Below are 23,401 nucleotides of genomic sequence, written 5' to 3' on the forward strand. Positions count from 1 at the left end.
CCAACCACCGTCGCCGCTAACCATCACTACCAATGTCCACCGCCGCCGCCAATAACCGCCACCCACCGTTGCCGCCAACCACCACCGCCAATCACCGACGACGACGACCACCACTACCAAGTGGAGTCAGCTTGTTGAAGTTGTGTCCATATCGGAGGCAACTAGCTCAAGTTGTCTCCAATAAATAGTGTCCATATCAGAGGCAACTAGCTCAAGTTGTCTCCAAAGTGCAGGCAACTAGCTGAAGATGTCTCCAATAAATAGTGTATATGAACAAGTTGCAAAGCAAAATGGAACCAACTAACTCAAGTTGTCTTCAAAAATGAAGGCAACTAGCACAAAGTTGTCTTCAAAAGTGAAAGCAACTAGCACGAGTTGTCTCTAGATATGGAAGCAACTAGCACGAGTTGTCTCCAAAAAATAAAAATTATACACAAATGAGTGAACCAAGTGTGAATCGAACACCCATCTTCTGATATCTAGTCAGTTGTGCTACCATTGCACCACAGATTCATCGTGATTACTTTAAGATGTATGCAAAAAAATAAAGTCGTGATTGCTATCGCTTCTCTATCTCAGCATCTTCTACAGTTACCCATTTGTTGATATAAACCAATCTCGGCACCACTGGTTTCAACCACCTGAATAACTTAATACCATAGAACAAGAAATTCCAGTTCCATTACCAAAGTCATGTCATTGCCTATTTATGTATGTTCAGTTCTCTTCGCGGTTCTGAAGCCGATTCCTTCCAACTCCAACAACACTCACACAAAACAACACACAAAGCCTAACTCATTGCTTCATCACCGTATACCACCGAGAGTTGCTAATCCTCAATCTAGCACAAAAAACATTTAGAACAAGCAAGTTCATTAAGTAACCCTCAACTGCACTATTAAGTACATAACAATTTATTCGACTGATTATACATAACCACTATGGGTGGCACACAAATGGAAAAACAACAACAACTGTTCATAACAATCTGAATAACATCTGCAACCGCTGTATGGGCCATCCGCCAAAATTGAGTCACTGCATGCACTGCTTAAGACTTAATGGTGCAGCAGTGAACACGAGGGGGACTACTGTTCACTCATTTGAATATTCATCGCCACCTGGAAAGATCAACTTCAAGTCTTCATTGTCTCTGTAAACTTGAACCAGAGCAGCATCCTTGTATGCAAATAACCCAAACATCGCTGGAGCAAGGTATACGAAACAAAAGTGAATTCATTTTATTATGCCCAATAATGTGCAAAACTTGCAAAAGAAAATAACCCACCACTATCAGGTGTTTGTTTACGTGAATCAAGAACATTCCACGCAATCAGTGGATGAATCGACAACTTATATTTTCATAAGACAGTTAACCATATTTGTTTCCAGGAACCACACCGGGGGATCTAGTTACTCGCGTTCCAACATGAGTTATCCACTTTTACTGTGTGATACTTACCAGCTACCAAGTATATGAGGTCAGAGATCGAGCAAAGGTTAAAATTGTACCTGAAAACTAAAAAGATCATTGGAAAAATGAGTAGACAGCCCCCAAAGTCCATAAATTGCAGCAGACCATTCCATCATTCATTCATTACCAAAACATATACAACATGGTGCATAAAAGTGGAGCAAATTCCCATTCCATTGTGCTGTTAAATCCCTTCGTGTCTAACCTTCCCATTGAGTCGAGAACCACGAACTCAATAGAGCATTTACTGAAATCATTTCTCATTAAAATAAGAATTCGACCCCTTCGACCATTCACATGTTGCTGAATCACAGTCCACCAACACTTTTAAACTGACCACAGCACCACAACCAACAACATTTTAAATTCTGGCCAGCACCTAACCACACTTCTATACCCTGGCCATCTTCATCCTGTCCCTTAATTCAGCTTCCCACCGATCAGTCTGTAGACATCCAAGAGACACCAACAGTAACTGCAGTAATTTTAACCACCAAGAACAAACTTCTATTCAACTGCAGCACCACGCACATACCCACTGCAACACCTGCTCATTCTGCTCATATATTAGCTCTCTTTCACCTTGTTCTATCCTGCAACTATTTACTGCCATTCCAAACATTCATTTACAGATCCATCCAAACTCTGCCACAACCCCTAACGTTCATTCCATACCCCTTCTTCCTATTTCAACACAGTTCATTCATATGAACCCAAATTTTAATTACTCAATTCATCCTTAAAATCAATTTCAATAAATAATTTCAGGGTGTAAACCATACCTTGGCAATAAGCTACACCACCATCATTTGGATACTCTTCTTATTTCCCATCCGGAAGATATCACCACCACCACCATCTTCAACCACCACCACTGTCTCAATCGCCAAATTTCACCATTCCAACCAGAACCACACCGCAATCTCCATCAATTCCGCCGTTCTTAATCTAACCTCTTTCGATCTACATCACCACCAGTTACAATACCACCAACACCAGCAGAAACTTCAAAGCAAAAGAAAGAAGATAATAAATAAATGCCAAATCGATGCGGAAAAATATGTATTAACCAACTGTAATCATCGATTTTAGGTTCTTCAATCCCAATCCAGTTGAAATCGAGATGAAATTATCAGAAATCAAAGACTAAAATCGGATCTCAATCTTTTTGAAACAGATTTTGAAATTAATTTTTAGAAGAAGAAGGTCTTTCAGAATATGAACCATCTGTTGCTGATAATAATTTCCCATTAAATCTGAATCAGTTGGCGGAGGAGATGGTGGTGGTGGTGATTTCCGGAGAGAAAGAGAAGAGTTTTTTTTAGATGTGAAATTATAGAGTGATAACTACTATCTATAGTGATGATGGCTATGGAGACGATTCTAGTGTTGGTGGCGTTGGTTGTGGTGGCGACGAAGATGGAGATGGTGGCGGCAAGCAGTGATGAAGATGGTGGAGAATTCCATTATATTTTCTCGAGTGCGAAATATAGAAGAAGCTCGAGTATAAGATGTGAAGGTTAAAAGGGGATTATATGAATTATTTTTTGGTTCATAATTTCAATTATGCCATTAGGGTATTTGCAAAGACTGATAAGGATATTTGTAATAGATCCATGGATAGTAAGAGTCTCTGTAACATTCCCACTTTTACTTATCGAAGAGGTGATCTTTCTTTTCTTTTAATGGGGAAACTCAAAACAGGAAGCCATTGCCCCAAGACTTTTTTTTTTTGGTCCGGGTGGGCAGTAGTTTTTGGCCTTGGCAAGTGTCATAACTGCAAATGTCCTTGACAAATTTTCGCCTTATAAGTTTGCACCTATGTAAACAACCAAACACCCAACTTTTCTGAATTATGCAACAGAAAACTTACATAGATTTTCTCTTTACCAATGATGTAGCTCATATTATAAAGGGGTTAATGTCATGTTTATGCTTCATAGAATTAGGGGAGTATTATCAAATCAACAGGAATACAAGATACTAAGGCAAACATGTAAGCCGGAAAACTCTCTTTTATTAGTTTAAAGGGAAGATTATTGTTGAGGGTGGAATATGGTTTTAGTCCTACCCGTCCTAGTCATATCAAGTGGCTCTAGTTTCTAGGAATAGTATGAGAGAGAGCTCGCTTTCTATTGTACTATGTACCTCACTTTCCCAAAAGCCATTCCTTTTATGACATTATGACACATGTCCTAAACCTCCCTAATTACTACTAATGTCATTCATTCTCTAATATGACATCTCTCTTCTCCCTTATTTGTCCCTTCCTTCTCATGGATATTCCTTAGTGGACTTGGGCTTTAGTCCCCAAGTCCCTATACTTCATGTTGGGCTTACCTCTCCTTTAGGGGTTGGGAAAATTAGGCGCAGCCCCCCAAAAAAATATTCTCATTGTCAAGCCCGCAATTAATTTTAGGTACCGTGACACCCATAATTATATGAAATTTTTAAAAACGTCTGCATGACGGATTATGCATCCGCATAACGGGTTATGCATCAGGGGTATAATTGGCAACACAACTTGGATATAACATATCTAAAAATCCGCGCCTTGGAATTTTACAAATTTTATATCTTTGGAAATATTTTTAAGAGAGCTACACAACGAGTACAAACAACAATATCAAATTTTGTTTTTCACGAAAAAGTCGGAGGTGATCATCATTTTAGGCAAAATTTCGAAAACTGACTACATAACCATTATGCAGCCATCAAAAAAGATGCATAATACATTCTGCAGACGCATAACGAATTATGCAACCATTTTCTCGACTGCATAACAAATTATGCATCTGCATAACAAGTTATGTAACCATTGTTTTGGTTGATTTTAATGTGTACATAAAAAATTGATGCATAATGCAGTATGCATCCATATTTACGGATGCATATCAGGTTATGCATCTATTTTCTCGATGCATAAAAGATTGTGCAACAATTTTCTCGATGCATTATGCATCATGCACTCATATTTTCACGACTGCATAACATGTTATGTAGATATTATTGTAGGTGCATGACAAGTTATGCAACCTTATTTTTTGTTGGTTTCAATACTAAGAAAAAAGTAGCTGCATAACGTGTTATGCAACCGTTTTCTGGACTGCATAACAAGTTATGCAAAAAAAAACAAAAAACTGTCGAACGTGTTATGCAACCAATTTCGAGAATGCATAACAAGTTATGCAACAAATTTGTAGATGCATCACTATTCACACCTCCATTTTCTTTTAAATACACGCGTGTCACACGCACACCAAACTCATCTGCACTTTCATCTCCTTTGCCTTGCCACTGCAGCATCTTTTTAGCACAGAAATGGAATATAGTCAACTGAAAGACAGAAATGGAATATAGTCAACATCAAAAAACCAAGAAATATTAAAATGAAAACAACAACTATCACCAAAATTCACTGGAAAGCAATCCAGAGCAAGAGTATATCAGAGTAAGTGAAATCAAAAACTGTAGTTCATCCTACCAAACTGAACATTCTATCTGCTTGATTATGCGGTTAAATTTTTCTGCCAAAATCCTTGCCACCATTCACCTATAATACTTACTGAATGGCAATACGACCTGTCCATCTGAAGAGTTCTTTCTTTACATAATACTTGTAGTTAGTAGCCATTCTTTATCAACATTACGTAGCGGGTTCCGTTTTCCCTTGTCTGTATCTTGCAAATTCTCCTCATAACTTCAGAGAAAGCCAATTTATCCTCTGGTGTATTCAGTTTTGATCTGAACTTAGCAACGAGATCTCGGGTTGTCATAATAGGCTGCTGCAACAACACAACCGTAATTTCATCCTCCGTAAATAGCGGCTTAGCATTTGGTATTGAGGTGAATTTTGGTTTCTCAAATACCCATGCAATATACCATCTTCATTTACATATATAACACCAATTTCCCAATCGATCAAAATTCCGGCCACTACTCCTCAAATTCAGACCACAACAAACCAATTCAACCAACATGAATCTTCATTTCCATCCAATCATCACCATAAATCCATTGTTTTTGCTGTTAAATTTGTTGTTCAATCAAGTACCCATTCGTTCTCATGCTTTCTAACACCTTCTTCAATCAAACACAACACCAGATCGATTGTGTTTGCTGTTGTAGAGCATCACTGAGAATCCATCCTTCAAGTCTCCATCTCGAGCTCAAAATCGATCCATTGATTCACATAAATCGACAACAAAACCATTAATTTGATTATTCCAGTGATGCCATTTACTACTCCATTAGCTGAATCCAAATCTCAATCTCGACCCATAATTCAGATGAAATCTAGTTGAAGAAGAAGCCAACACTTGAAGAAGAAAGTTCTCATGATAAAAGAAGCCATGAAAAAAAAATGGAGGAAGAACAAGGGAAGAAATAATTTAAGAAAATATGTGTGTGAGAAAATTTTGACCTAAAAAATGGGTGCGCCGTGACTTTATGTGGAGGTGGGTTTCTCAGTGGAAAAAATCTGTAAAATGGGTCTCACAGTAGATTTCACTTAGGGGTTCCCTAGCCCTACTAAGGGGTAATAGTTTTCATGTATCAACATTAGGCCCCTGACCATTGGGTCAATTTTAATATTCTCAAAATATTGATCAAACAAGCAAAGTTCTACTTGCTCATTCGAGCAAAAATCAAGAATTTCAGTCAAGATCAAACTCTTCTGAAAATCCGAAATATTGCTCAAACTCACATCAGAAAATACCAAACTCTCAGAACTGAGACACGAACATTATGGCGACACGTGCATGCTTCCTTGACCGACCAAGTACGGGCCTAAGGTTTGCACGGATCCGGTCCCACACATCCTTATAATTTTGACCTAATTTACTCAATTGCTCATATTGGGTCCAAACTCTTTCCAACCAACTTCGAATTTGCTCAAACGACCATCACTGGTCCCACGACCACCAAGGGACGGTCCCATGACCTCTTGGTCGGTCATTCACTTCTCCATAATTAGGTTTTATCACCTAATGCTCAAACGAACACTATTTTAGTAAATGATTAAATCATCATTTAATCATCCTTTCACCAACTGGTCAACAAAAGACTTTGGTGCATTCTCACTCGAGCACTCAGGCGCCACATGGTCGTCCATTATCCCATGTGGTCGGTCCTTCCTTCACCCAGTGACCCATATTCAGTAATTCATCAATTGACGAACAATTGATCAAAAATTAGGGTTTCGAACAAACGCTCAACAAATCGCAATCCTGAGCAAGTTCAAACACTGATAATTTTATGATTGATCCAGAAATCAACATATAAATTAATTATACAATATTCGCTACAACTACCAATATTTTAATTAATTATTATTTGGTCACACTACTAGTAATTCATTGAATGGGCAATACTTGCTCATCTGCTCGAATATTGATTAAACCATCAATATTCGGTAATTTATCGAATGAGCAATACTTGATCAGACACTCGATTCAAGTACTAATATTCAATAATTTATCAAATAATTGCCAAATATTTGCTCAATTCATCAATATTGGTTCAACTATCAATATCCAAAAATTCGTCATACAAGCAGTATTTGCTCGAATAAGCAATATTTCCTCAATTCATCAATATTTCATCATGTTGATCCAATTATCAACATTTACTCAAGAACTACATGTCTCTGCAGACATGTTCAATTCATGAATTCTAGAGCATTCGACAATCATGCTCAACTGAACAATACTTAGACTCACCGTCTAATCAGTCAATAATTAACCAATTAATACACGTCTGCCTTGCAGACTCCACGTTCATGAGACATCAATCACGTCACATGGGGGATATTAATTAGGGTTTTGGTCTGGCGGCCTACGATATGTGTCTTCATCCACGATAAGAAATGTGCGTAAGTTGTGCAACCGGTTGAGGGAGCAAAGTAGTGGGTGGACGATTAATAAAGTCTCCACACGACATGGAACTGATTTTACCACGATCTCCCACTTTCCCACTCTTTCACTCAAGAAACCGTCACACTTACAGGGATTAATGTGTTCACTATTCTGACAATATAAATATAACCTGTGTCGATGACTGAAAAACAAAAAAAATTCTCTCGATCGAAACTTATTCACATAACTCACTCAGCAGTTCATCAATTATTGCAGAACCGTACAACACATCCACAATCCTTGACCATCATTGATCTCACACAATTCTCAACTTCCCTCCTATAGATCAACCTATCTCCCTCTTTGTGATCGAATTGACTCTAGAACGACCATTGACTTGGTTTAGGCCGGAGTCCTACAGATTGATCTCTCGAACTTAAAAGCACTCCCGTGCAGTGCATCTGTTTGAGGTTAAGCAGTTTGCTCGGTTGAGGAGTCTTGTTCGCTCGGTCATCTCTTCATTTCCTAAAAAAATAGCAAATCATTTTTTCCCTTCTACAGATTGGCGACCACAATGAGAGATTAATCTCTCGGTTGCAATCTCAATTCACGAAAATGACTGGTCTTAGGTCTAGGTTAGTTACAAATCCCAACACAAACGACGCTAGCACTAGCAACAACGATGGTGTTCCAGAAACCATCCCTGCTTCCAACGATGGTGGTGATATTACTGCTCCTCAAGCCAACACTGAGGACCATCCTCTGTTTGGTCGCTTCCCTGAGGAAATTAGAGAAAATACACATACCATAGCTGATCTCATAAAGATGCAAGAGACTCTCTCCAAAAATCAGACTGACATGGCTGCAACGCAGAAAGAGCCTTGCAACTATCTCAAAACTCTCACCGACAAGGTGTCAGAGAAGACTCAGGTGAAAGGGAGATCCAAAGAAACGTCTTCTGCTGATCCTGAACTTATTCCAGTCCACGTAGTTGACGATGATGAAGTCCACAAAGCTGCAGAAACGACAAAGGAGCCTGCTGGCTTCATAACTCGTGAAGATCTGTAATGTTTTATGGAGGATCGAGGAAAAAACAAGACACTGTCTGTCCATTGTCATCAACCTTCGTATCCTGATGCTACACAAAGGACCCCTCTCCCAAAAGGCTACATTTGTCCCATGTTCACGCTGTATAGTGGAACAAGGAACGCTCAAGAACATGTCTCTCGATTTAACATGAGCACAACCATGTTATCCGTTGAAGGAATTCTCGAAATCTCTGACAGGCCGAGCGTACACATAATACAATAACAGTGCACCAGGGAGTATCACCAGTTGGGGAAATATGGTTAACGTATTTTATCGCAAATACTTCCTCGTCTCAGAGAAAATTACTCTTTCTGACTTAGGAAGAATGTCTCAGAAGGTTGGGAGCATCCGGACGAGTACGTAAAGAGGTTCAGGCTTCAGACTTTAGACAGTCACGATCCAAATGTTACTGAGCAGCAATTGGTGGACTTGTGCATCAACGGGATGATCCCGGTTTACAGAGTTTTACTGGAAAATTTCAGGTTCCAGACTTTCTCAGAACTTCATGAAGCGGCCAAGCGATCAACAACTACTGCCCCGGCCTTGCTAGAAAGAACAACGACTGTAAAAGTCGAGGAGCCGCGAGACGCTCGAAGCAGTACCCGGCGTCTAATTAACAAACAATACAATGTTCAACCCTCCATGAATGTTGCTGAAGGAAGCAAGATAAAAGCTGAGGTTCAACAACATGAAAACGCTCCTCCAACATCTTATCCAACAAAAGCGCCAAGGAAAAACAATCAAAGCACGCCACCAACTCAGCGTCAAAAAAACGATCAGGAAAAACCAGACTTTCCTTTCCCCATGGAGGAGGTGGTCGAGTTATTGGAAGTCTGGATCCAAGACGGTGCGATCAAGTTACCTCCCGTCAGGAAAGAACCAATAGAGAAGGAAATGGAGAATCCACGTTACTGCCGCTTTCATAGGTATGTCAGTCATCCAACAAGTAACTGCAGAACCTTGAAACACATTTTCAAGGAAAAGGCTGATTCAGGAGAACTGGGGACTGAAGGAGTGCACAAGAATCCTATCTCAATCAGAACTTTCACCATCTCTGAACAACCAGTCGAAGAAGCAGTTCAGTTATTGATCGAGCATGTCTGTAAATTGCTTTATCTATCAAAGGCTCAAAGGGGAGACATGTTCATAGCTTTGAACCATATAGTTTCTGGGAAACGTCTATCTATTCCAGAAGTGTTCCCTGAACCTCATGCTAATGACAAAGAGATGTATGACTAGGGACTGGTCACCACAGTGCATCTCAAAGGGAATGAATTCAGAAGAGTGTTAGTTGATATTGGCACAGCTATCAACATCATTCCTTTGAAGACTCTCAGAGCCACGGGCATTACTCTACAAGTAGCTACTCACGCTCCTGTCTCAGTCAGCGATCATGAAGGAGTCTCCAGGGATGCATATGGTTTCATCATTCTCAAGATAAAAACTGGTTCAACCTGGACAAAAACCAAATTTCACATAATCAGGGAAGATACATGATACGATATGATTCTTGGACGAACATGGATCCATGCTGAGAAGACAACTCCAACATCTTCAATTGCACATTTCTTTGTTGGGGAAAGCTCTGATTCAGAAGAAGTAGAGGATACTCCATCATTCGAGCATCTGGAGGAATTCAAGGCCTTGACGGAGCTGACACAAAAACCTGAAGAAAATGCACATGCTTTCATCAAAAGGTTCCGCTCTCAGGAAAGTCTCATTCCTCCGCATGCGTCCGTATTATCAACTTTCAAGCGTGTTACCCTGGTCCGCGAACTCAATTTTGCTAATAATCTAGCACTCACCAAACGCTATGAGTGGTTGGTTTCACCTCAGCAATACTTCACCAAGTGGTTAGATGCAGAATCTCTCACAATTCAGCATTCCACTGATATGGTCATTTCTGGAATAATGTTCGAGTTCAACAAGCAATACCCCGTGTGTTTTCCCTTGCGTGAGTGTCCATATGTACCGCAAAATTGGAAAGCTCCGCCAACATGCAACTCCAATGTACGAGGAATTCCAAACCAGCAGAAAATATTCAGGGCACGGGCAACCAAACCTAACAAATTTCATGAAGGGGATTTAGTTCTCAAGGTAACTAAACGTAATCTCCATTCCACAAGGAACTCTAGCTGGTAAGGGCCATTTATGATTGCTAAGTCGGTTGCTGGAGGTTACTATAAATTGGCTGATATGAAGGGCAAGACATGTGTGTCAGTGATTCACAAAAATCATCTCAAAACTTTTGACGCCTGAGGTATTCAACATTCTGGGATGTTATCTGCTCGAGATACAGAAATACCTGATTCGTTCTTAGGATTTTCTTTCACATGCATTTTCAATTCCTCCAAAATGTTTGTAATAATTGCATCCAGTACTTGAATTCAGCAATTTATCAAAGTATTGTATTTTAAAAAAAAATCTCTATCAAATCCAAAAGAAAATCCTCAATCACTCACTTATCAAAAACCAATCAAAAAATCAAAACCAAAATAAAGCCTCACATCTCTCATAAGTTCAAGGTTCAAGAGATTATGGAAAGAAAACTAAAGGAAGCCGACAAAGTAATATTTCTGCTTTTCTGCATTCTCCAAGAGTTGCAAAGACGCTATCTCCAACTCCAACTTTTCGGTCAATTCAGCAATCTTGGCCATTTTTTTCGTCACAGCATCGCTGGCGAAAGGTGTATTGTTTTCCATTGCATCCTTGATGGTGTTGATCCTTTGACGAAGCCACTTAAAATTAAAGCCGAGTTCTTCAGCTTTCTTCAAGTTGTACTCCCAATCAAAGAGTAAATCTTGAGTAACAATATTTCTAGCTCTTGTCCGCATATCGTCTATAACACGCAATATGTCTCCTAGTTGCATTGTCAGGAAGTAACTATGTTTCGAATATTTTGTAACAATAATGTGATCGTACATCTTCCTTAACTTATCATACATATGGGAATAGCCAATTAACGGGAACGCTGAATCCACCATTTAATGTATAATATGAGAGTGTCTCACCAAATGGAGGAACACAAGCAATCCCTGCATTAGGGTATTCTTGCACTATCATGCGACTCTCAAATCACTGGAGCAACCTCAAAAACAATGGGAACAGTTTCCTATGGAGCAGTCTCTTCCATTCTTGACCCGGTTTCTTCCATTTATGAAGCGGACACGATTGAAGTTTCGGTCGCCTCAACGGTTTTAGCAACAATCGTCTCATGGCCCTAAAGTGCAGAGATGGTTGTCTCGTTATTCATAGCTCCGAGATTGCTCGAATCATCATTATTGGTTCCATTATTCTCAACTTCGGCATTTGGCACCTAATATGAAGATTACTTGAAATTAGAGCAATCCAAGCATGGAAACCAAAAGCAATCGTGAAATTCAACATGTGAGTGAACTAACACTATCTAAGTTCTTTACTATGCATCCAAGACACGAGCAAATAGTGTAAAAGTCATAAAACACGTTTTTCAACAAGCTCGTCTGAAGAGATTTTATACTGCCTTGTATAATATGACGAAATGGGAGCAATTGATAAGGAATATAAGGTTGATTTATATACCATTCTCTTCATATGGATGTCCTTTACTACATATCACAATTTCATGAAAATCGTATAAACGAGCAAAAAAATGTGGCCAAAACATTAAACTACATGCCAGCTGAAAATTTTCTGAAGGTCTCCTGGAAGTTTACTGTTTCACTGATTTCACCCTCTAAACATGCTCAAAAGTCTTCTTCTCCAAAGCTTGGAAATTTTCTGGGAATGAAGATAATGGGTAGATCGCGAAAATCTGACATCAGATGAAGATTTTATGGCGTTTTTGCTAAAAAACTGAGTTCTGAATTTTCTGGTGACGTATTTCGGTAAAACTTTTCATTTATTCATGGGAATTATCATATGTTCGTCAACAAATCAGCAATATTATACTTCTATGAAGAAAATTCAGAATGGATGCTTATTTGAGGGGTTTTCAAATCATTCGAATGATCAATATGGTCGGCATCAACATTGGGAGCACCATTACTTTCATTCGGTCTCGACTCTTGGAGGTTCTTTTTCTCACCACCATTTGAAGACGAATGGACAACGTGGCTGTGTTGGTTTTCCACAATAATCTCCTCTTGGATATATCAACAATAATCATTATCATTTTATTCGAGAAACACCATGATTAATTATACGAAGAAGTACTTACATCAACCTCTTCTTCGCTGGATTCACGAGTTGTTGATTCGACTGGAGCTAGACGGAGACCATCAATACTTGACGGAGCAAAATCATGGAACAACAACAAACATTGGTTTCATGATCCTAACTACACAGACAAAGAAAAAGTCACAGTATTAGGGATATTAATAAGTCACCAAATAAGCGGCCGAAGACCGCACCTAATTCGATATCATTCTAAACTTCGCCCTACTCCTGTCTTCTCTACCCTGGGGACTGTCTTGCACCTCCGATAAGTCTACATGAATTTGAGATCTCGCAACACGACCATCCTGTGATGAGGTTAATGAAATAATTAAAGTACGGTTATCATGCTTCCACCAAAAATCACAAGGAAAATACTTACTTGTGAACATTCTGGATGCATTTTTCTTTTATCACCGTGTTTGTGGGTGAAAACTATTTCTGCTGATTTGGGTAATTTTGGGTGTGTGGATGAGAAACGAATCTAAACCCTAAATAATGCACTGCACGGGAGTACTTTTGATTCGAGTGATCAATCTGAACAATCCTGGCCTAAACCAAGAATGGTCGTTCCAGGCTTGCTGACCAAAAACTTGTTATTTGGTGGAAAATAGGTGAAGCCTATTTATAAATTCATATTTAAACGTACACTGGTCTCGTAGGAAGTGGGAACGATTGGGTGATGGAAGAGTTGAGTAACGTATAACCGTCAGAAACCCATTCTTCTATGATGAAGGAAGTGGATCCGTTTACACCCGTTACTTCTTGCCGCCACTATTGTCCTGCTTCATGACACTTTCTTGTAACGGGCGTATTGCACGCCGCACGCTGTAAACCGCCAGACCAATACCCTGATGAGTATCCCCCAGTTTGTGACATGTTTGATGTCTCGAGTGTTTTCGTGGAAAATGTGTAGCAGGTTACTATATGCGGCAAGCCAAAGTCAAGAGTCTTGACGCAGGATAATAGCATGTGATGCTATTAGGCACATCTTGGCTGGTCGCCTAAATCTTGCCACAAGTCCGTCAGTTCGGTGGCCAACTTGGATGGTTGAGATTGCATCTCATGAGGAAGGGTAGCCGTTTAGTATGGATACCTTCTGTTGGCGCCTGTTAATGGCACAATGGCATTTTTGGTGTATGCCAGTGGCACTGCGGCATGACTGGTATAACTCGTGCATGCCAGTGGCACGGTGGTATAAGTGGCACCTGGCGTAGCCATGGGAACGAGATTTAAGCGGCTAGTCGCCTAAAACTTTCCACAAGTCTGTCAGTTCGGTGGCTAATTCGGATGGCTGAGATTGCATCTCATGAGAAAGAATGGCTATTGATTATGGCCATATCTTGTTGTATAGCAAAGTGGCGCCATTGGCATAGTGTCGTTTGGCGTAGCCATGGCATAGCGGCATGCCAGTGGCGTAGCCGTGGCAGCTGTTTTGGCATATTGGTGTTAGACCAAAATATGGCTCTGGCAACATTGACCCTGTTGCACTTAAGGCCTTAGGAGAATCACTTAACCTAGTTGGCATGGCGACTTCAGCTAAACTATGGTTTGGCGTATCGAAACCTTAATTAGCACGTGCATTGCGGCACAGTGGCGTGGCTGACACAGCTGGAGCATGCTAGTGGCACAATGATGCAAGTAGCGCCTGACGTAGCCATGGCTGCTAGGTTTTGACACATTGGTGTTAGACCCGAAATGTGTCATGACAACATTGGCCTTCTTGCCACATCAATCCCAGTGCTATGGGGAACATTACTTGACTTGGTTGGCGTAGCAAATTTTCCTAAATTAGGATTTAGCATGCCGAAACCCTAATTAGTGTGTGTGGCATGCAGACGCGGCATGGCGATACTTCTTGTACAAACGGTGTCATAGCTGTGCCAAAGGAACTATAGCAAAGCCATAGTGTGGAGACGACCACAAGAGTAATGATTGCCATGGGTGGCTATGATATGGCGCCATTCTTAGGGCTTCCTGGGTCCCACACGGCTCGTGGCATGTTGTGGGGTCGAAGTGGCATAATTTTTTCCACGACTGGAAATTAGGGCTTTGGTTAATGCAGAGTCGTGCTTCTAACTAGAAAACCTTAATTTAAGCTTATCATGGCGTTGGCCACGAACAAGAGGTAGGTTAGCACACAAGGCGCAATTTATGGCATGTTTTGGCATGCTGCCACAAAGTGGCATGTTGGCATTCCGCTCATCTCATTGGCGCAACATGGCACGTTTGGCATGTTGGCGCAGTTTTTGGAAAGCCAATTGGCTTCGTGACCATATGGTGCAGTTTCCCCTTTTTAACACTGTGGCGAGTTTAGAGTAACCTGATTGGTTAAAAAAAGGTCCGACCAAGCATGGGCGTGGCTACACTTCCGGTGTGAGTGTGGCGGATTTCGAGCGACCTGATTGGTCGATGGGAAATGGAGCTGGCAAGTATGGGCCCAGTCATAACTTATGTGCGTGTGGCGAGTTTAAGGCGACCTGATTGGTCGAGGAAAATAGGGTCGGTTTAGGATGGGGCGTGGCCAATGGAAAATGGCGTCGGCTGGCTTAAGGCATGGCCACGCCTCCCTTTGCTGCTGCTCTTATCCTGCGGCTCCTTGTTTTCTGATTCTGGGCAAGATTTTGCACCTACTAATCCATGGCGAATTAATCACCTAGTTTTCCTAGGCTTAATTTCGACAAGCAAGGTATGATATACTGCGCAGGGAGCAAAACCCTAACTTTTGCAAATTAGTCAGGGTAATTGATTGAATTCTATGTGTTGACGCAGAGCTCTTTTAAGTTCATTGCCAGAGAGCAGCATGCTTTCTGATTGAATACCTTATGCAAAAACCTTATCCTTGATACTTGGAAATTCGTGCTACTCTGCTGCGAGTGAACACAAATTGTCATGCCATATCAACATTAAGGGTTCAGCCGGGGAACATAACACAGAAAGTATTCAAAGAAACTTATATTAAGTGAATATAGGTGATAGGTGTTGTAAAACACCTAATTTTATATCTAGTATTTATGCTTTCTTTGTTATTATATTTGTGAATTGCATCTCTTATGTTTAGTTTTGAATTTATTCGGTGTAATTGAGTCATCTTGAGTGAAAGGAGGAGAAGTTGTGCATTTGGAGCAAAAAGAGGCAAAAGCGTCATTTCATTGTAAGTACTATTCGGATCCCAGTCGTAGATAAGGGAAAACCAGTTGGAGTCTAAAAGAATTGCTAAAAACACCCATGGGTGTTGATAGCCGTCCCAGTTATCTACACTACACAACCCTCGACCGAATCGTTCTTCTTCTTCATTACAGTTTACCTAAATTTCAGAGTGAGAAATGGCTGCGCCATTAAGAGGTCGACGAACACAGAAAGGAGATCGAGGAGATAATCTTTCCATGGAAGAGGAGGAACTGAAGCAGGAGAATATGATGAACCTAAAATTTGGCATAATTCATCATCATCAGAAGAAGATTAAAGGGAATCCCGTGTTGAATTAATGGGTTTCTGCAGATCGAGTTTGAATGGATATGAGATTGGAGAAATGGGAAGAAGAATTGGAAGCTTGGTTTATTCTCATATTGAATTATAGAGTTGGATCTGTGATGTTATGAGGATTTTAGATTGGGGTTTGAGATGAACCTGTGGCAGTTCGATGGAGAAATTTTGAATCAGACAAGAAGGAGCTAGGGTTCTGCTTGAATTCGATCGTGTGAATGTTTTGCTCAGAATTATGCAGTATGGTTTCGGTCGGAATTTGTTGTTGAAGGCGAGTCCAACTCAAGATGAAGAGTGGGTTTGAATCTGAGGTTGTGAAATTAGATTTCTGAAGTTGCAAGGTCAAAAAACAAGAAGCTGTTGTTGAGAATTAGATAGGGTTTTTATTCAGTTACTGAAGGTACTGGTGATGAAGTTGATGTCATTCATGGCATTAACGAACTGGAAGTTTGAAGTGGGATAGTCACTGATACTGCTACAGATCGAGAAGAAGTTGAAGGAAGAGAGGAGTGTTGGTGAATTCTGGGGTTGGATGAAGTTTACATTGCAGCAAAGTTGGCTGGGATTCAGAACCTGATTGAGATGCAATGGAATAAACAATTTTGGTGTTGGTCGAGAAATCGCAGCTGGATGGAATTGGAGTTATGAACTGCATCTGTTAATAATAAATGGATGGGAAGGTGATGACAATGACTGTTTGGTGGTGATTTGGCTTGAGGATGTATAGTATTAGCTGGTGGATCGGTAGTGCAACAGTGATGTTATGGAGTGGATGTTGAATGGGTCTTGTGGATGGATGAACTCAGGTGAAGCTAATGGGTTCTAAGCTTGTGGTTTTGGCTTGAGTTGTTGTTGGTGGTCTATAAAGGATTTTTTTGCTGATAAATAGATGAATGGCTAGGTTTGATTCAGGACAGGAAAATGTAATTTCAGAGATGAATTTCAAGCGTGAACTGAAGATGGGTATGCCTGATGGATGAGTTGTGTGCAGGATTGGGAAGTATGTTGTATGTTACTGATGGGAATCTGTTGAAATGGTGCAGCTGGTAATGATGGTGCTGAGATGCAAAATGGAAAAAAAGATTGGTTCAGTGTTGCCTGGATTTGGTATTTAAATGCAAAGAATGGTGGCTTTGAAGTGATGGGTCTTTTGGAACGGTTGTGAAATGTGAACGGTGCAATAAGCTACAGCAGAGAAGACTAAGCAATGGCTGCAGTTTATGTTGATGTCAGTGGTGGGTCGAGATGTATTAACTGCAGATAGTTTTGTTGAGCTGAAGGGTGGCAAGTGAACTGTGGAGTTGTTGTAGTTGAGACATTGCAGGTCATGGATTTGCGAGAGAATACTGTATGATGGCTGGTCTGCAAGTGTTCAATTGCAGCTGCAATTAAAGCTGAGATGAACAGGAAAGAATGTATGAACTGCAATGAAGTTTAGGCTGAACTGGAGCATCGCAGGTGCATTAGTGCTTGTGTTGTTGCAGAATGGAGCAGTGAAGTGAGTTAGGAATGAGTTGTGTACTGTGTTAAGCAGTGCAGGTGATGATAAGAATTGCAGCTGAAACTGAGCCTGAGAAGGATATTACACCATGGTGGTGCAACACTGAAGACATGAAGCACAATCATTGTGTAACAAAGATATGGCCTGTGCAATGACCTTGGCCAGAATCAATTCAGACTAGTCAGATGCTGACTAGACCTGACTTTCTGACTCAATGAACTGACTCGTAATTGACTCGGTTGTGACTCAGTGGCTTGACTGAGTTGACCCGATTCGACTCGTTTGACCGGTGGCCGGTTTGACTTTGCCAGTCACCTGAGATGTTTTCCGGCGAGTTTCCAGCCGGTTTCCAACCAATTTCCGGCGACAATTTTTGGACATATTTTCTACATGGGTTCTCCACACACATGGGCTTGGTGGACTTCTTGGTGATGGGCTTTTGAGATTTGACCTAGTGTTGGAAGGGAGAAAAGCTACAAAAAGAAAAGTTTTCTATTTTCTTTTAGGACGTATTATTCTTGGAGCTAGCTACAACTAGGGTTTGCTTTCGTATATTTTTCATCTTCTTCAATTATTTTATGATTATGATTATGATGAACTCCATTGTTATGAGTAACTAAACTCAATTATTGGTTATGAGATAAAAATTGATTTCTCAAGCATGAGATTTGATTCAATGAATTAGTTTTGTCTCAAAACTTTATTGTTTATGTTTCATTGTTGATATTGTTTTATGATTTGAATGCTAGTGTGGTTGAGTCCGGAATCAATTAGATTAGTCTTCACTCTATTGCTAGATTAGGATTTTCAATACAAAATAGTTGTTTATCCCTTATTATAAGTAGCATAGTGTGAGTAGTACTTGTAGTGATATATTCTACTAGTCACATATGAATCATAACCTTAGTTAAATTTAATTAGTGCTTTTACACGTTTGATTGCCTTGTTTAGTCTTATTTCATAGAACTTATTGCTCTTAGGGAGTTAAAATTAATTGTGCTTTTACACTTTAGGTTGCTTTCTAGGTAGATTTCACAATAGCATCTTTTAATGTTGTTTATGATAAAATCGGGAAATAAACGGGATATTCTTGCTATCAAGATATCCTAGGACTTTTAGTAAATGAGAGATTAAATTTCCAATTCTAGTCGTTGATGAAAATACATGTTTGTGAATGATACTATCCCATGACAAATATCTTCTTCTTATTGATTATTCAAATTATTTTATTGCTTTCGATTACTTTTATTGCAATGTTTATTTAGATAAAACAAAACCCCCCCTTTGGTTACTAAGAAACTGAAAATTGATAACAACAAAAGCCTCTCTGTGGAACAAACTCTTTCTTATCACATACTATATTTATATCTCTTGAGTGAGAAAGTGAAATTATATTTGCACGGCTGACAACCGGTCAATAGGCAAGGTGCCAAAATTTACAGAATATCTGGGATTGTTGCTACATGCACCATTCTGGGTAAATTTCATGAGAAAATATTGAGTTGCTCAATAAGTGTGCCAGTGAAGAGGTTGAACACTCATAACTTTTACATGGCTCTGTCTCTTTGCAGAGTGACGGCCTATTAAACGCATGGTTTTACAATTTTAGCCCTGAACTAAAAGCCACCATCAACACAACTCTAGAAAGATATTTCAACCTTGGTTGATCAGAGATCATACTAGCAGGGGGAAACTCACTTACCAGGGACTTAACGTCTATCGCAAACTTATGCAAGCTCTCAAGTTGTTGATGCCAGAAGTCAACATATCCTGGAGTTGCATAGGTAGCTCGGTTGGAACAAGGGAAAAAGTAATTGAAAAGGCGAGGATACCCAAATATACCTCAAGCTAAAACTTTCCCTACCTATAAGTCCTTTCTCCGAAAATGATTGTTTATGGACTGAGTCGAGACAATACAACTAATCGGTTCACACTTCGTGTGATCGTCTATGGATACGAGATCGAGACAATACAACAACGAAGTATGTTTACTTGATACAAAGGTGCGGACTTAACCAAACACAATAGGATTTCTTATCAAGTAAATAGGAATTAACGTTTGTGTAATTTACTTTAATTATAATAAAAACAATTATAATGCGGAATATAAAAGTAAATGACACAACAAGATTTTGTTAAGGAGGAAACTGCAAATGCAGAAAAAACCCCGGGACCTAGTCCAGAATTGATTACTCTCAGGATTAAGCCGCTACACAAAATTACACCTAACTTCGTATAGTTGAGACCAAGTAACTAACCCTATAGTTCACTTAGTTATGTCTGTATTCCCACATCTCCGACTTGTGAATAAGTCAGATACTTGGAACAATCCCTTTGGTTCGTATTCCAAACAGTGAAGGAACAAGAAATCTGTTTGGTATCAACTCTATTCAACCAAGTGATATGAGTCAGACAAAGGCTCTTCCGTTTATCTTAACATAAACTCCTTCGTCGGGTCTAGATCTATCTTATGTTCAATCACCCGAAGGTAATCGTGTAAGATTAAGCCAACAACACCATTAATCCGAAGAAACGTGTTGATGCCGATCTACTCAATTAATCAATCCAATCTACAACAAGGATAAATCGATTATTAATTGGATCCTCTTTTACCGAAACAAGTATTGTGCACACTAGTCCAGAATGCGGAATTTAGGACAGGCCGAAACTGTCGAAAACAGATTTATAGGACAAATATGATCTGTCCTAAAATCTGTCATATTTTTTGTGTACTATTTATTATAGGACGGTTCATTCTTGTCCAAAATTTACAACGCATTATTTCTGTCCAAATAAAACGACGAATGACAATTGTCGAAATTCTATGATAGCAGATTCAACCGAATCTATTTCAGGTGAGTCAGTTTCAGCCAAATCTGATTCAGGTGACTCAGTTTCAGCTGAATCTAATTGAGTCAATAAGATATTTTTTATTTTATTTTTTGTTATTGTTTTTAGATTAAGAATACAAAAACAAGCCAACATATGAATTTTGTACGAAATGCAGCCCATTCTATAAAAATTACTATCTTTGATTTCAGCTAACAACTTAACAGCCCAAGCATCTCTGAATTCAACAACAAAAGCTACATCAAAACAACAAAGAAGAAACAAAAACAACAAAAGCTACTTTGTGGCCCTTCAAGCTATCCCCGGGAAAAAAATCCATCTCCAACACATAGATCCACGTTGCTTTTGATAATTTCATCATAAGATGCTGTAACTTTCATCATTTGGTGGTGTACTAAAATTAACACTCCCAGGCACAACTAATTTCTTTTTCTTATTTAGATTCCTCAAGATGCATCCAATCACTAGTTCCTGTCCACAATTAAATAAAACACTTAACTTCACATGCCTTGATCGACCGACATACTAGTTTAATCCATGGTAATTCAGATTCATATTAAACGGCGTACAACAACAATTATTCAAACTTTTAAACGACTTATTAATATTTGTAAACTGATATCCAAATAAAAAATCTCTAAAGAACTGTGCCTATAAGGAATGTGTTTCAGCATCAACTAGTGAACCCACATCTAGTACGTAGTTGTATTTATCGGTGATCCTATCTATGAGCATAGCACCACCCATCTCTATTGACAGGACCAGGATTCTTCCTAAACCACCTTAGAAGGCATAGTAGTGCATCTTTCATTCTAATAAGTGGTCGTTACTAGAAATCTGATATAAGTAATGCAACTCTAGTTACTTGTCAGTACATTGAATCTTAACTTGGTTCAGAAAAATATCTCAGTCATTTACCTTACAGTTACTTTTGGACAACAGGTGTCGATGATTCACCAGACTCTCTTTCATCCATATTCCCCACCTGTAAAGCCTAATTGAAACATCCATCGAATGAGGTTTGGTAAAAAAAGATAAATGTAGAGAGTAATCCAGTGTACAAATATGAAGCAATGTTGGAGCATGAGAGAAAAAATATAAAATGAGTTAACATCTATGCACTGAACTTGAGCATGACTGGTATACAAGCATATAAAGTAAAACAAAAATCAAAAAGATACCAAGGTGGTGAAAAGAAATTTGACTTATTTCTATTTCTTTTATTCACAAATTACTTCTCAAATAAATCCAGGCACTGAGTTGTTTCATTGCAGTCAATAATATTGCTGCGTTCAGAATTATTAACCAATCTCAAAAAATCGTGGTTCTCGTAAACATGATGTTTCTATGTACCCAACCTGCAGCAAATAAGTCATAAAATAAAATAAAATAAAATAATTAGGTGTTAATGGTATCATTCAACAAACTAACTATATAGTCACTGATCAAAGCAAGAGCAAAATAAAAAAATATGCACAAGGAAGGGAGAGAGGAAAGGTCTTCATAAGATGTAAGTATCCATATAATGCAAATCATGTGATAAAATAACATCTTATACGAGGATGGACAAGTAAAGAGAACAAGACATTTTTCACTCACTGATATTGATCGTTTAGATTTGGTTTGGGATACAATACTAATGTGAAGCTTATGAATAGAAAATCATGACTATCCCAAAAGAATTGATTATTTCTATAATGCACTGCTTGTAAAAGAATGATATAAAAATGGATTTTGTCTCTTGAAGAGGAAATTCATAATACTTGAAAAATCATACCAACCATGTAGCCAAATCCACAAAAAGATTAAAAAAAAAAGATTACTGTAGAACCAATTCAAAACGTAAGCTAGCAAAACTTTATAATGGTTTGTTGATTAGAAGGTGTCCACTAGGATCCATTAACCCCAATGTACCACAGACACCATGAACATATTTTGTGATACAACATTTAAGCTAAAAGAACAGTAGATTGTGTCAATACTAACAATATTTTGATTTTAGAAACCAACCTTTTTCAAGTAAACATAATAAGAATTCAACACCCAAAAAGAACAAAGTACCTCAATTTTTCTCCGCTCTTGCCTTTGATTTTTGATGATTTTGGCGTGCTTCTATTTTGATCTCTTCAGGAAACTAGTTGAATCCATTTGTGACTCCGAATCTCAATTGAATCCATTTCAATTCAGTTTCCATTCTCAAAATCCCCAAAATAAAACCTCTAAAGAAAAAAATAAATAGAAAATTTTCGGACACCCTAAACTCAAATATAGTAGTTCTTTTAATTGAATCACGTCATTCTACTCCAAACCATCATCTGAAACTTCAAACCCATATTATCAAAACTGTCCAGATAGATAAATAAGAAGAATCTCCAATTAGGGATTTGATATACAATAAACAAAAATATGCGATTAAAAAAAATCAATGTATTCGATCGAAGTCAGAAGAATCTTTACTTACGCTCTGCATTTCTTCGCATTGACATTTTTGGAACGATATGTGAGAAAAAATCATAAGAATCGAAGAGATCAAATGAGAAAATATCGTTTCTTTGATAAACACAAGGAGGAAAATATGGGAGCCTAGTGTTTCAGTTTTCAGAAGTTTCGCTTGTAGTTAGGGCTGGCAACGGATAACCGATATCCGATATCCATTTCCGAAATCCGACATCCTATAAGATTTAATCCGACATATCGGATATCGGAATCGGATATTCTATCGGATATTTCCTCTTAACGATATCGATATCGGAATAGGCTGCTTCCGTTAGGTTAATATCCGATATCCGATAAGAAAGTTAATATTCATATTCATAAAACTGATAAGCTAGCCTTGGATTATAAATTCCACTTGGTATTACGCTCAAGAGAGTTGTCAAAATCTTCTTCTTCATCATCATCATCGTCGAAATATTCTAACTGGACAGAATGCCAACTAGGTGTCTGATTTCC

General features: G+C 38.9%; 2 long non-coding RNA genes across 2 annotated transcripts; both read right to left on the reverse strand.

Moving 5' to 3' along the window:
- Positions 1–398: 398 nt before the first annotated feature.
- On the reverse strand, positions 399–2,983 carry LOC113357419. Its single transcript, XR_003363617.1, has 3 exons — positions 2,257–2,983; positions 1,513–2,158; positions 399–1,205 (listed from the first exon to the last, which is right to left on the reverse strand). It is a non-coding gene; the product is annotated as an uncharacterized LOC113357419 (long non-coding RNA).
- A 17,606-nt stretch (positions 2,984–20,589) lies between these two features.
- LOC113361647 lies at positions 20,590–23,033 on the reverse strand. The gene is made up of 4 exons (XR_003365246.1): positions 22,911–23,033; positions 22,511–22,792; positions 21,368–21,807; positions 20,590–20,920 (listed from the first exon to the last, which is right to left on the reverse strand). It is a non-coding gene; the product is annotated as an uncharacterized LOC113361647 (long non-coding RNA).
- Positions 23,034–23,401: the final 368 nt, after the last annotated feature.

This window comes from Papaver somniferum, chromosome 3 (genome assembly GCF_003573695.1).
Source record: "Papaver somniferum cultivar HN1 chromosome 3, ASM357369v1, whole genome shotgun sequence".
NCBI classification, from domain to species: domain Eukaryota; kingdom Viridiplantae; phylum Streptophyta; class Magnoliopsida; order Ranunculales; family Papaveraceae; genus Papaver; species Papaver somniferum.